The sequence below is a fragment of the Anomaloglossus baeobatrachus genome, chromosome 3, assembly GCF_048569485.1.
Source record: "Anomaloglossus baeobatrachus isolate aAnoBae1 chromosome 3, aAnoBae1.hap1, whole genome shotgun sequence".
Taxonomy (NCBI): domain Eukaryota; kingdom Metazoa; phylum Chordata; class Amphibia; order Anura; family Aromobatidae; genus Anomaloglossus; species Anomaloglossus baeobatrachus.
Genome location: NC_134355.1, coordinates 680,230,785 through 680,245,771, shown reverse-complemented (window position 1 = coordinate 680,245,771; position 14,987 = coordinate 680,230,785). Strand labels below are relative to the sequence as shown.

The 14,987-nt window shown below is 49.7% G+C and overlaps 1 protein-coding gene across 1 annotated transcript in view; it reads right to left on the bottom strand.

The window, feature by feature from the left end:
* The window catches only part of PTK2B (protein tyrosine kinase 2 beta), a 188,408-nt gene extending 173,970 nt beyond the window's left edge, over positions 1–14,438 (bottom strand). The window contains 1 exon segment of the mRNA XM_075341629.1: positions 14,370–14,438. The gene's annotated coding sequence lies outside the window, so the exon portion shown is untranslated.
* Between the last annotated feature and the right edge of the window lie 549 nt (positions 14,439–14,987).

The window sequence follows — 14,987 nt, the reverse complement described above, 5'->3', positions numbered from 1 at the left end:
ATGTCCCCCAGTGCTGTTTGTGCACCCCTAATGTTGCCTGCTCTCCAGTGATGTCTGTGCCCCTCAGCCATATATATGCCTCCCAGTGATGTGTATGCCCCCAGCCCTTCCTGTGATATATACATCACACGAGGGGCTGGGGACATATACATCACACGAGGGGCTGGGGACATATACATCACACGAGGGGCTGGGGACATATACATCACACGAGGGGCTGGGGACATATACATGTACCGAGCCCCTCATGTGATGCACGTGCCCCCAATGTCTTCTGTGATGTATATACCCCAGCCACCACACCAAAGAGAAGCAGCTCCGACCACCACAGTTGGGGTGAGTTAATATGGCCGGGTAATTTTTAACATTGATAATTTTGTGCGGCACCTGAAGGTTCATAGTAATTTACTAATGGCCCCCGGCAGTAAAAAGGTTCCCCACCCCTGCTCTGTGGCCTAAGATCAGTCTGCCACTTCTGTGCATATATAATAGATATCGATAGGGATCAGTGTGCATAACTATTCACCCTCCTACAGTCAATACTTTGTAGAGCCTCCTACTGCAGCAATTACAGGTGCAGGTTGCTTTGGATAAGTCTCTGAGCTTTCCACATTTTGCCACTGGAAATGTTGCCCGTTTCGAAGACAAAACTGCTCCAGCTCCTTCGAGTAAGAAGTTTCCTCTGGTGACCAGCATTCTTCAAGTCTGTCCACAGATTCTCAATTTGATTAAGGTCTAGGCACTGATTTGGCCGCTCCACCCCTCGAATGTTGCTTTAGCAGTATCTTTAGGTCATTGTCTTGTTGGAAGGTGAAACCTCCGTCCACTCTCACATCACTGACAAGACTGAAACATGTTTTCCTCAACAACATCCCTTTATTTCACACCATCCATCTTCACCTCAACATTGACCATTTGCCCTGTCCCTGCTGCCGAAAAACCTCCCCACAGCAAGATGCTGCCACCACCATGTTTCACTGTGGGTATGGTGTTCTTGGGGTGATGAGCTGTATAGGCTTGGTACCAAACAGCATTTAACTTGGTGGCCAAAAAGTTCAGTTTTGGTCTCCTATGACCACAGCACCTTCCTCCATACATTTGGGGAGTTTACCACATATCTTTTAGCAAAACCAAAATGAGCCTTCCAATTTTTGGCTAAGTATAGACATTTTTTCTGGACACTCTTCCATAAAAGTCGGCTCTAGGGAGCGTACGGCTTATTGTGGCGATATGGACAGATACTCCAGTCTCTGCTTAAGAACACTGCAGCTCCTTCAGGGTTACCTTTGATCTCTGTACTGCCTCCCTGATTATTGCCCTATTGCCAGGGATGAGGTGGGTAGCCCTCTCTTGGCAAGTCTGTAGTGAAACCATGTTCTTTCCATTTGATGATAATTGATTTAATGGCGCTCGGGGGATCATCAGAGATCAGGATATTTTTTTTTTTAGAACACAAGCCTGACTTGGTTGGACATCCCCTTGGTCTTCGTGGTGCTGCTTGGACATCCCCTTGGTCTTCGTGGTGCTGCTTGGACATCCCCTTGGTCTTCGTGGTGCTGCTTGGACATCTCCTTGGTCTTCGTGGTGCTGCTTGGACATCTCCTTGGTCTTCGTGGTGCTGCTTGGACATCTCCTTGGTCTTCGTGGTGCTGCTTGGACATCTCCTTGGTTTTCACTGTGGCCTTTCAGAAAAGGTGTTTATATACTGACCGACCTTGGACTTCCTATCACTAAGCATATGACTTTTGAAGGTAACTGCTTTCACCAAAAAATTCAAGGGGCTTCAAAACAAAAGGGGTGAATACATATGCACATGGCAATTTTCATTTATTTTAATCCCATAAATATAATTTGTGCCTATATTTTTGTTACTTCACTTCCCCATCTTCGTCTATTTAGTGCTGATGCATCACACACAAATCGGATTAGAAAAATATTTAAAAACACAGTAATGTAACAAAACAGGTAAAAAGGCAAGGGGGTGGGGTGTGAATACTTTTGCAAGGCACTGTAAGTGTCTCAAAAAGGTGGCTGTCACTCCATTTCACTGTTTAATACCACAGATATGCACATAGTGGAGCAATAAGGGGTCCATATTGGTAGTTGCACAGACTCAAAACCTTTTTTTCCCCCTTTAATGATTTTTGGATTTTAGCTAAAATATATCTGTATAGTTTCTCCAGAGGGTTTTTTTCTGAGTTGTGAAACCTGAGAGTTTATCGCAGGCTCCATCTCAGCATATCCCGCATGTTGTGTGACTTTCCAACATCCATCATTAGCGGTTGATTTTCTGCTCGGATGCAAAACTGTGTCACGTTTTCACTTTTTTTTTTTTTTTTTTTACGGTACAAAAAAAGTTTTTCTGTGTTACTTTATTAGTGGCCTGTATTTCAGGTTGATCATCGATATTTGGTATAGGTGCATCCGGCTCTTAGCACCTTCTGTGGCATCCAGACAAGCTGCAGCCTCTGACCAGGAGCAGAGACCTCAGGACGGGCAGAGCCGAGCTGCAGCCTCTGACCATGAGCAGAGACCTCAGGACGGGCAGAGCCGAGCTGCAGCCTCTGACCATGAGCAGAGACCTCAGGACGGGCAGAGCAGAGCTGCAGCCTCTGACCATGAGCAGAGACCTCAGGACGGGCAGAGCCGAGCTGCAGCCTCTGACCATGAGCAGAGACCTCAGGACGGGCAGAGCCGAGCTGCAACATCTGACCATGAGCAGAGACCTCAGGACGGGCAGAGCCGAGCTGCAACATCTGACCATGAGCAGAGACCTCAGGACGGGCAGAGCCGAGCTGCAACATCTGACCATGAGCAGAGACCTCAGGACAGGCAGAGCCGAGCTGCAGCCTCTGACCATGAGCAGAGACCTCAGGACGGGCAGAGCCGAGCTGCAGCCTCTGACCACGAGCAGAGACCGCAGGATGGGCAGAGCTGCAGCCTCTGACCATGAGCAGAGACCTCAGGATGGGCAGAGGCGAGCTGCAGCCTCTGACCATGAGCAGAGACCTCAGGACGGGCAGAGGCGAGCTGCAGCCTCTGACCATGAGCAGAGACCGCAGGACGGGCAGAGCCGAGCTGCAGCCTCTGACCATGAGCAGAGACCTCAGGACGGGCAGAGGCGAGCTGCAGCCTCTGACCATGAGCAGAGACCTCAGGACGGGCAGAGGCGAGCTGCAGCCTCTGACCATGAGCAGAGACCTCAGGACGGGCAGAGGCGAGCTGCAGCCTCTGACCATGAGCAGAGACCGCAGGACGGGCAGAGCCGAGCTGCAGCCTCTGACCATGAGCAGAGACCGCAGGACGGGCAGAGCCGAGCTGCAGCCTCTGACCATGAGCAGAGACCGCAGGACGGGCAGAGCCGAGCTGCAGCCTCTGACCATGAGCAGAGACCTCAGGACGGGCAGAGCCGAGCTGCAGCCTCTGACCATGAGCAGAGACCTCAGGACGGGCAGAGCCGAGCTGCAGCCTCTAACCATGAGCAGAGACCGCAGGATGGGCAGAGCTGCAGCCTCTGACCATGAGCAGAGACCTCAGGATGGGCAGAGACCTCAGGACGGGCAGAGCCGAGCTGCAGCCTCTGACCATGAGCAGAGACCTCAGGACGGGCAGAGCCGAGCTGCAGCCTCTGACCATGAGCAGAGACCTCAGGACGGGCAGAGCCGAGCTGCAGCCTCTAACCATGAGCAGAGACCGCAGGATGGTCAGAGCTGCAGCCTCTGACCATGAGCAGAGACCTCAGGATGGGCAGAGACCTCAGGACGGGCAGAGCCGAGCTGCAGCCTCTGACCATGAGCAGAGACGTCAGGACAGTCCTGTGTAAATTTATTTTAGAGATCAATATGTTTCCATTCACTGACAGCAAGCAGAGATAATGAGTGATTGAAGCACAAAATTGCTGCCTGCACATTAACCTAAAGGCCCCCTATAAAGTGATGCTGTGTGGGGCCGTCAGGGTCTCTACAGCTCATCTTCTGTATGATACATAGGAAGCTTCCTTTAACCCTCCGCGTGCCGCAGCTTTCTATGAAGAGGAGACGGCCCCCGGGGTGCACATTCCTCGCTGTCAGATCTGCCCTCTGCAGTGATGAGTGCACACGGCCGGCGACATTCCTGCAGATCTCACAGCAGGAGCCCGACTATCTCTGAACAGCAGGAAAATGGAAAGCCGAGAAAGTCAGAAATACCAAATGCACGGGATCTGACAAAGGATATTAGACACTTTGCCTCAAATTTGCTCGTGACCCTGGGACCCCCAGTGATCCTTAGAATGGGGGTCCCAGAGTCCTATAGGCACATGTGCGAGAACCACTGTTGTCCCCTGAAAAGATATAAAATATTTAAAAAACCGTGAGGGGTGTACTCACTTTTATGCTATACTGTACGTCTCCTGTATGTACTGTGCTGTATGCATGGTATATATAGTATGCGCTATGCTGTATGTATATGGTATGTAGTGTGCTTATACAGGTGCTGTAGGTGTCTTTGTACTGTACCTATGTATAGTAAGTTGACCTGCGCCTCCCCGGAGGATGGATAAATGTGCAGGTGACAGTGACCATTGCTGTATCACATGAACCAGTGTTGCTCTGAGAGTGCCATGGTCTAGGTGAGCATCAAATATATGAGTTTAACAGCTACATAGACCGCAGTGATTACACCTGTACACACGCTCTGGAGCTGGGAAGTCTCCTCTCTGGGAGCAGGTGATGGGTGGGATCCGGCGCAGACAACTACTCCCAATGGACACAATCCTAGAAATATACTCTCTTTTGTAGTGATACATTTCACAATTCATATGCCCAGTGCTCACACGTATCCCTCAGAGTGTGCCGTATATGTGCAGTATGTGGTGTGTGACTGTGTACCGTATATGTGCAGTATGTGGCTGTGGGGGGAGGGGGGGCTATCCTCCTCAGCTCTGGCAGCGTGTTGGGGGGGTGGCTATGCTCCTCAGCTCTGGCAGTGGAGGTGGGGGGGTGGCTATGCTCCTCAGCTCTGGCAGTGGAGGTGGGGGGGTGGCTATGCTCCTCAGCTCTGGCAGTGGAGGTGGGGGGGTGGCTATGCTCCTCAGCTCTGGCAGTGGAGGTGGGGGGTGGCTATGCTCCTCAGCTCTGGCAGTGGAGGCGGGGGGGTGGCTATGCTCCTCAGCTCTGGCAGTGGAGGTGGGGGGGTGGCTATGCTCCTCAGCTCTGGCAGTGGAGGTGGGGGGGGTGGCTATGCTCCTCAGCTCTGGCAGTGGAGGCGGGGGGGTGGCTATGCTCCTCAGCTCTGGCAGTGGAGGCGGGGGGGTGGCTATGCTCCTCAGCTCTGGCAGTGGAGGTGGGGGGGTGGCTATGCTCCTCAGCTCTGGCAGTGGAGGTGGGGGGGTGGCTATGCTCCTCAGCTCTGGCAGTGGAGGTGGGGGGGTGGCTATGCTCCTCAGCTCTGGCAGTGGAGGTGGGGGGGTGGCTATGCTCCGCAGCTCTGGCAGTTTGGGTGGGGTGGAGGCTATCCTGCACAGCTCTGGCAGCGGGGGTTATCCTCTGTAGCTCTGACAGTGTGGGTGGGTCATCCTCCGCACCTCTGGCAGTGTGTGTGTGTGTTGGGGGGGTGGTAATCCTCCGCAGCTCCGGCAGTGGGGAGGGTTATCCTCCGCAGCACTGGCGGGTTTTACCCAGAAGTTATATTTAGGTCCTTGCGCTGGTTTAGATGAAGGTTTCTGTGAAACAGGAAGTCTAAATAGAGAAAGACACAAAGTAGCGGCATACTGGGGGATACAATGTAGCAACACGACACTGCATCATTCAGCCATTCATGTACCGACCCCTGCAGCAGAATCAGCACCACAGCCCCCTCATGTACCCACACCAAATGTCAATACAGGAAGCTACAGCCGTGTATCTAATCCTCTCCTGTGTGATACTGTCTGCTGAGCTGTGTATCTAATCCTCTCCTGTGGGATACTGTCTGCTGAGCTGTGTATCTAATCCTCTCCCGTGCGATACTGTCTGCTGAGCTGTGTATCTAATCCTCTCCCGTGCGATACTGTCTGCTGAGCTGTGTATCTAATCCTCTCCCGTGCGATACTGTCTGCTGAGCTGTGTATCTAATCCTCTCCCGTGCGATACTGTCTGCTGAGCTGTGTATCTAATCCTCTCCCGTGCGATACTGTCTGCTGAGCTGTGTATCTAATCCTCTCCCGTGCGATACTGTCTGCTGAGCTGTGTATCTAATCCTCTCCCGTGCGATACTGTCTGCTGAGCTGTGTATCTAATCCTCTCCCGTGCGATACTGTCTGCTGAGCTGTGTATCTAATCCTCTCCCGTGCGATACTGTCTGCTGAGCTGTGTATCTAATCCTCTCCCGTGCGATACTGTCTGCTGAGCTGTGTATCTAATCCTCTCCCGTGCGATACTGTCTGCTGAGCTGTGTATCTAATCCTCTCCCGTGCGATACTGTCTGCTGAGCTGTGTATCTAATCCTATCATATGTGATACTGTCTGCTGAGCTGTGTATCTAATCCTATCCTGTGTGATACTGTCTGCTGAGCTCTGTATCTAATCCTACCATATGTGAAACCATCCTCTGTATCTAAGCCGCTTGTGTGACGCATTGCACAATGACACACACATGTGGTCGGAGCGCTCAGCAGTGGATGGGTTAATCTCCGCACGCTCTTCTCTTTTTCCGCCTGTCAGTTTGGCGCTTCCTCTGCTCGCGGTGACTCCATTTATTGAGGCCTCTGCTCGCAGGTGACGCTGGGTCAATTACAGTGTGTACATCGCAGTGGGGGGGGCACAGACCCCCCAACATCTATCATAGTGCCCACATATAGGATCTTACCCCACACACCCCAAAAATTAATGGTCTCCTCCGGATCCCAGAGAAGACTTATTGCTTTTCATTAGATACAAGATATAATTCACACTAATCCATGATCATCAAACCAAACACAAAGTGAACTCTGTCCACAATGACCAGAGGGTGAAGACATATTGGAATGATTCCAGGGTATTAAAAGGCGACACAAACAAAGACCGGCATCCACTAATTACACTGCCGTGCACGTTTAGTAACCCACACCCACCTGAATATAAGGCAGCCCTTGTCAACATTGGTTCACTGGACCTCGAATAGTCAATACATTTCACACAGAATAGTGATTTCCAACTGTTGTGAAACAATCGTTATTTTATATACTGAAGATATAAAAATAATTGATAAATTATATTGTCAGCAATTGCAGTGGAAAACACCTAAATACCCTTACAACCAGAAGGTGAAAACACACTAACAAATGGCACCTCAGTATAAAGCATAAGACAACCTGTCATTTTTAAACCACATGATCGATACAAAGCAGTTCTATAAGTGTTGCCTTGTCTACAAAGCAAAAACTCACCTTTATACCCTTACAACTAGAGTGAAAGCACAATAATACAACCATTGGAACATTAAATCATGACATACGGTATGTTATTTGCCAACTGCATGACAGATACAGGAGCAGTAGCAATATTACAATTTTCTTGCTCAACAAGACATTTGTTCAGTATTCACCTATATACCCTAAGATTAGAGGATGAAGTCATAGCAACATAATTGGTGGCACATTACCTCATGGCAAAGTAGAAGACACATCTGTTATTTGTCTATCATATGACTGATACAAAAGTAGGTTTACTGTTAGTGTTTTCATGTCTACCAAGCTAATGCCACCCACGTTACCTTAATACCCTACCAACTAGAGGGTGAAAGAACAACAACACAATTACTGGAACATTACACATGGAGTAAAGTATATGACACCCTTGGTAGATATACAGAAGCAGTTCTGTTTTTGTTTTCCTTTACGCAACAAGCCAGCTCAGCACTATTCACCCATATACCCTCATACTAAGTGGGTGAAGACACACCATCATAACCAGTGGCACATTCCACCATGGCATATAAAAATAACATGTCTTATTTTTTTATCATGATAGATACGAAGTAGTTGCGCTGTTAATGTTTTTATGTTTACCAAGCCAATGCTACTTTACTCACCTATATATCCTAAAAACTAGAGGGTGAAAACGCAACTGGTGGTGCAGTTATACTATAAAGACACCACTTAGATTTGCATTTCAAGCTAGGTTTGTGTCTTTTAGTTCAAAATGGTACTGCAGCTCAACTCATCTATATACCCTTAAGCCTAGAGGGTGAATACACATGCATAACACATACATAACTGCTGGTACATTAAAACACGGCATAACACACAAAAGACTTACAACTTTGTATATGGCATATTATACATAAAGCATCAGCTTTTAAGTCTCTGTGTTCATGTTCAGATAATGCAGCTCAACTCATCTATATACCCTTAAGCCTAGAGGGTGAATACTCATGCATAACACATACATAACTGCTAGTACAACACACAAAAACACTACTTTGCATATGGCATATTATATATAAAGCATCAGCTTTTAAGTCTCTGTGTTCATATTCAGATAATGCAGCTCAACACATCTATATACCCTTAAGCCTAGAGGGTGAATACTCATGCATAACACATACATAACTGCTAGTACAACACACAAAACACTACTTTGTATATGGCATATTATGTATATAAAGCATTAGCTTCTAAGTATTTGTGTTCTTGTTGATATAATGCAGCTCATCATCTAAATACCCTTATACCTAGAGGGTGAAGTCACAACAACATAACAGCTGACACAATAAGTCATGGCATAAAGTAACATTTAGATATTTTGTATAGTACAGCATATAGATACATTATTATCTTCTTGTGGCTACATGTTGAACAAGACATTGCAGCTACCGTTTCTCCACTTACACCAGAGGGATGAGTGAACGTAGATGACGCTGCGATTGTCAGGAGGGAGAAAGTATCAGAGGCGCTTGTTACATTGTGTAAATATAATAGTCTATGAGGTACAAAGTATCAGCTCTGCTTAATGCAGGTTTAACTACCCACCTATATACAGCTGTATACACACAGCCCAATAACGGCTGCACTAAATAGTGATATACATCAGCTTCGCTTCTATCGCAATGAATCACTTCTGCATAATTGCAGCAAGTCCATAATAAAACGCTGTATCAACATTTTTGCAAGGAAGGGAATGAGTTAATACCTGCACCTAGAGGGCAAATAAACAAGTACCGTGAGTCACATTGTATCTAAAGCTCCAACCACACATTACACTGCATAATACAGGAAAATACAAGGTATCAAGTAGAGTAAATACCGCTGTATGCAGAGAGTGAGATCCGATACATGTGCAGTGTACTATATGGCGGCATTTACTTGTTACAGTGTATAATAAACCATGTGAACTCCAACCTGTGGCTCTCCGGGCATTGCGACCCTACAACTCCCAACATGAATGGACAACACTGACACTTCCTTGTTACATTGTATTATGTGCCACAATGTTCTCCAACCTGTGGCTCCTCAGCTAATGTGAAACCAGTAGTGATGAGCGGGCACTACCATGCTCGGTACTGGTAACTAGTGATGAGCGGGCACTACCATGCTCGGGTGCTCAGTACTGGTAACTAGTGATGAGCGGGCACTACCATGCTCCGGTGCTCAGTACTGGTAACTAGTGATGAGCGGGCACTACCATGCTCGGGTGCTCAGTACTGGTAACTAGTGATGAGCGGGCACTACCATGCTCCGGTGCTCAGTACTGGTAACTAGTGATGAGCGGGCACTACCATGCTCCGGTGCTCAGTACTGGTAACTAGTGATGAGCGAGCACTGCCATGCTCGGGTGCTCAGTACTGGTAACTAGTGATGAGCGAGCACTGCCATGCTCAGGTGCTCAGTACATGTAACTAGTGATGAGCGGGCACTACCATGCTCGGGTGCTCAGTACATGTAACTAGTGATGAGCGGGCACTACCATGCTCGGGTGCTCAGTACATGTAACTAGTGATGAGCGGGCACTACCATGCTCGGGTGCTCAGTACATGTAACTAGTGATGAGCGGGCACTACCATGCTCAGGTGCTCAGTACTGGTAACTAGTGATGAGCGGGCACTACCATGCTCAGTACAGGTAACTAGTGATGAGCGGGCACTACCATGCTCAGGTGCTCTGTACTGGTAACTAGTGATGAGCGGGCACTACCATGCTCAGGTGCTCAGTACTGGTAACTAGTGATGAGCGGGCACTACCATGCTCAGGTGCTCAGTACTGGTAACTAGTGATGAGCGGGCACTACCATGCTCAGGTGCTCTGTACTGGTAACTAGTGATGAGCGGGCACTACCATGCTCAGGTGCTCAGTACTGGTAACTAGTGATGAGCGGGAACTACCATGCTCGGGTCCTCAGTACAGGTAACTAGTGATGAGCGGGCACTACCATGCTCAGGTGCTCAGTACTGGTAACTAGTGATGAGCGGGAACTACCATGCTCGGGTGCTCAGTACTGGTAACTAGTGATGAGCGGTGACTACCATGCTTGGGTCCTCAGTACTAGTAACTAGTGATGAGCGGGCACTACCATGCTCGGGTGCTCAGTACTCGTAACTAGTGATGAGCGGGCACTACCATGCTCGGGTGCTCAGTACTTGTAACTAGTGATGAGCAGGCACTACCATGCTCGGGTGCTCAGTACTGGTAACTAGTGATGAGCGGGCACTACAATGCTCGGGTGCTCAGTACTCGTAACTAGTGATGAGCGGGCACTACCATGCTCGGGTGCTCAGTACATGTAACTAGTGATGAGCGGGCACTACCATGCTCGGGTGCTCAGTACTTGTAACTAGTGATGAGCAGGCACTACCATGCTCGGGTCCTCAGTACTGGTAACTAGTGATGAGCGGGCACTACCATGCTCGGGTGCTCAGTATTGGTAACTAGTGATGAGTGGGCACTACCATGCTTGGGTGCTCTGTACTGGTAACTAGTGATGAGCGGGCACTACCATGCTCAGGTGCTCAGTACTGGTAACTAGTGATGAGCGGGCACTACCATGCTCGGGTGCTCAGTACTGGTAACTAGTGATGAGCGGGCACTACCATGCTCGGGTGCTCAGTACTGGTAACTAGTGATGAGCGAGCACTGCCATGCTCAGGTGCTCAGTACATGTAACTAGTGATGAGCGGGCACTACCATGCTCGGGTGCTCAGTACATGTAACTAGTGATGAGCGGGCACTACCATGCTCGGGTGCTCAGTACATGTAACTAGTGATGAGCGGGCACTACCATGCTCGGGTGCTCAGTACATGTAACTAGTGATGAGCGGGCACTACCATGCTCAGGTGCTCAGTACTGGTAACTAGTGATGAGCGGGCACTACCATGCTCAGTACAGGTAACTAGTGATGAGCGGGCACTACCATGCTCAGGTGCTCTGTACTGGTAACTAGTGATGAGCGGGCACTACCATGCTCAGGTGCTCAGTACTGGTAACTAGTGATGAGCGGGCACTACCATGCTCGGGTGCTCAGTACAGGTAACTAGTGATGAGCGGGCACTACCATGCTCAGGTGCTCTGTACTGGTAACTAGTGATGAGCGGGCACTAACATGCTCAGGTGCTCAGTACAGGTAACTAGTGATGAGCGGGCACTACCATGCTCAGGTGCTCAGTACTGGTAACTAGTGATGAGCGGGAACTACCATGCTCGGGTCCTCAGTACAGGTAACTAGTGATGAGCGGGCACTACCATGCTCAGGTGCTCAGTACTGGTAACTAGTGATGAGCGGGAACTACCATGCTCGGGTGCTCAGTACTGGTAACTAGTGATGAGCGGTGACTACCATGCTTGGGTCCTCAGTACTAGTAACTAGTGATGAGCGGGCACTACCATGCTCGGGTGCTCAGTACTCGTAACTAGTGATGAGCGGGCACTACCATGCTCGGGTGCTCAGTACTTGTAACTAGTGATGAGCAGGCACTACCATGCTCGGGTGCTCAGTACTGGTAACTAGTGATGAGCGGGCACTACAATGCTCGGGTGCTCAGTACTCGTAACTAGTGATGAGCGGGCACTACCATGCTCGGGTGCTCAGTACTGGTAACTAGTGATGAGCGGGCACTACAATGCTCGGGTGCTCAGTACTCGTAACTAGTGATGAGCGGGCACTACCATGCTCGGGTGCTCAGTATTGGTAACTAGTGATGAGTGGGCACTACCATGCTCGGGTGCTCAGTACTGGTAACTAGTGATGAGCGGGCACTACCATGCTCAGGTGCTCAGTACTGGTAACCAGTGATGAGCGGGCACTACCATGCTCGGGTCTCATAATAAGCTGTTGGACTCTTGAAAGTGCTCGATTTTTGTACAAAGTATATTGGAAGACAATAGGGAACTCAAGTAATTTTTCTATGAAATGTTCTGTAAAATTACTTGAGTTCCCTATTGTCTTCCAATATACTTTGTACAAAAATCGAGCACTTTCAAGAGTCCAACAGCTTATTATGAGACCCGAGCATGGTAGTGCCCGCTCATCACTAGTTACCAGTACTGAGCACCTGAGCATGGTAGTGCCCGCTCATCACTAGTTACATGTACTGAGCACCCGAGCATGGTAGTGCCCGCTTATCACTAGTTACATGTACTGAGCACCCGAGCATGGTAGTGCCCGCTCATCACTAGTTACATGTACTGAGCACCCGAGCATGGTAGTGCCCGCTCATCACTAGTTACATGTACTGAGCACCTGAGCATGGCAGTGCTCGCTCATCACTAGTTACCAGTACTGAGCACCCGAGCATGGCAGTGCCCGCTCATCACTAGTTACGAGTAATGAGCACCAGAGCATGGTAGTGCTCACTGATCACTAGTTACCAGTACTGAGCACCTGAGCATGGTAGTGCCCGCTCATCACTAGTTACCAGTACTGAGCACCCGAGCATGGTAGTGCCCGCTCATCACTAGTTACCAGTACTGAACACCCGAGCATGGTAGTGCCCGCTCATCACTAGTTACCAGTACTGAGCACCCGAGCATGGTAGTGCCCGCTCATCACTAGTTACCAGTACTGAACACCCGAGCATGGTAGTGCCGGCTCATCACTAGTTACCAGTACTGAGCACCCGAGCATGGTAGTGCCCACTCATCACTAGTTACCAGTACTGAGCACTCGAGCATGGTAGTGCCCACTCATCACTAGTTACCAGTACTGAGCACTCGAGCATGGTAGTGCCCACTCATCACTAGTTACCAGTACTGAGCACTCGAGCATGGTAGTGCCCACTCATCACTAGTTACCAGTACTGAGCACTCGAGCATGGTAGTGCCCGCTCATCACTAGTTACCAGTACTGAGCACTCGAGCATGGTAGTGCCCGCTCATCACTAGTTACCAGTACTGAGCACCCGAGCATGGTAGTGCCCACTCATCACTAGTTACCAGTACTGAGCACCCGAGCATGGTAGTGCCCGCTCATCACTAGTTACCAGTACTGAACACCCGAGCATGGTAGTGCCGGCTCATCACTAGTTACCAGTACTGAGCACCAGAGCATGGTAGTGCCCACTCATCACTAGTTACCAGTACTGAGCACTCGAGCATGGTAGTGCCCACTCATCACTAGTTACCAGTACTGAGCACTCGAGCATGGTAGTGCCCACTCATCACTAGTTACCAGTACTGAGCACTCGAGCATGGTAGTGCCCCGCTCATCACTAGTTACCAGTACTGAGCACTCGAGCATGGTAGTGCCCGCTCATCACTAGTTACCAGTACTGAGCACCCGAGCATGGTAGTGCCCACTCATCACTAGTTACCAGTACTGAGCACCCGAGCATGGTAGTGCCCACTCATCACTAGTTACCAGTACTGAGCATGGTAGTGCCCGCTCACCATTAATAACCATGACTCCTAACACGCTCTGAGAATGTAGCATTTTCTGATTGCATAGCATTATATAGCACAATGAGCTGCAGCTGCTGTGTAACTACAACTCCCAGCATTCACAGATAAATGGTGGCATTTCCTTATCACACTGATCTCCATCCTGTGACTTTCCAGCTGTTGTGAAACTACAACTCCCAACAAGTCCTGACAGCAAGAAAACCTGACCCCGAGGCAAGAGGTAATGAACAGGAAGCACTAACCTGCGAGCCACCAGGGCCAAAGTGACACCATGGCACGGTATGTGCTGCACTAACACAGTCACCTCTGCTGGATACAAAGTATCATCCCCGCCTGTAATAATACGGAGCTCAGCGCTGCCGATGTCCGGGGCTTCACAGTCACAGACATGACACAAGGGGAAGCTTTAAAAGTAAATATTGACTATAAAGTATCAATATCACAAGAGAACCAGCGCCAGCTCTGCGGATCACAGCCCCTGCCGGACCATGGCTGTCCGGGGACTGTCACAATGGGGGGGTGTAAGGCGGGAGCTCCTCTTACCTGGAGGTCTCCTCTCCTGGTGCTGTCTGTGTGAGTGTGGTGCAGGAATGTGGCGGAGGGCAGGTGTGCAGCCTCCTCCTCCTCCTCCTCCTCCTCCTCCTCTGTGCTACTGAACAGCTCTGGAGGCCGCCCCCCACCACAGCAAACACACCCCTGATTACTCAACACACTTCCTTATCTCGTGCAATGAGTGAAGAATGTGAGCGAAGCCCTGCCATCTGTAGCAGGGGGGTGCAGCGGCCCTGCCATCTGTAGCAGGGGGGTGCAGCGGCCCTGCCATCTGTAGCAGGGGGGTGCAGCGGCCCCACCGCCGGGTGCAGGGGTCTGCTCCTCGGGATTATAGGCTTTGCAACGGAAATATATCTATTTACACTTTATATGAAGTAGCAGGGGCAGAGGGGTGACAAATCATTAGAGCAACCTGGGGGCCCAAGAGGTCAGGGGGGCCCATTGCTACCTCCAAAGCAGCTTGTATCACAGGTATATAATCAGGAGCAGACATATTATTGGTGCAGTCTGGGGGCCCAAGAGGTCAGGGGGGCCCATTTCTAAACTTCAAAGCAGGTGGAATTGTGCATTATAATGAGCTCTTGGGCTCAAAGGGCACACATACAGGGC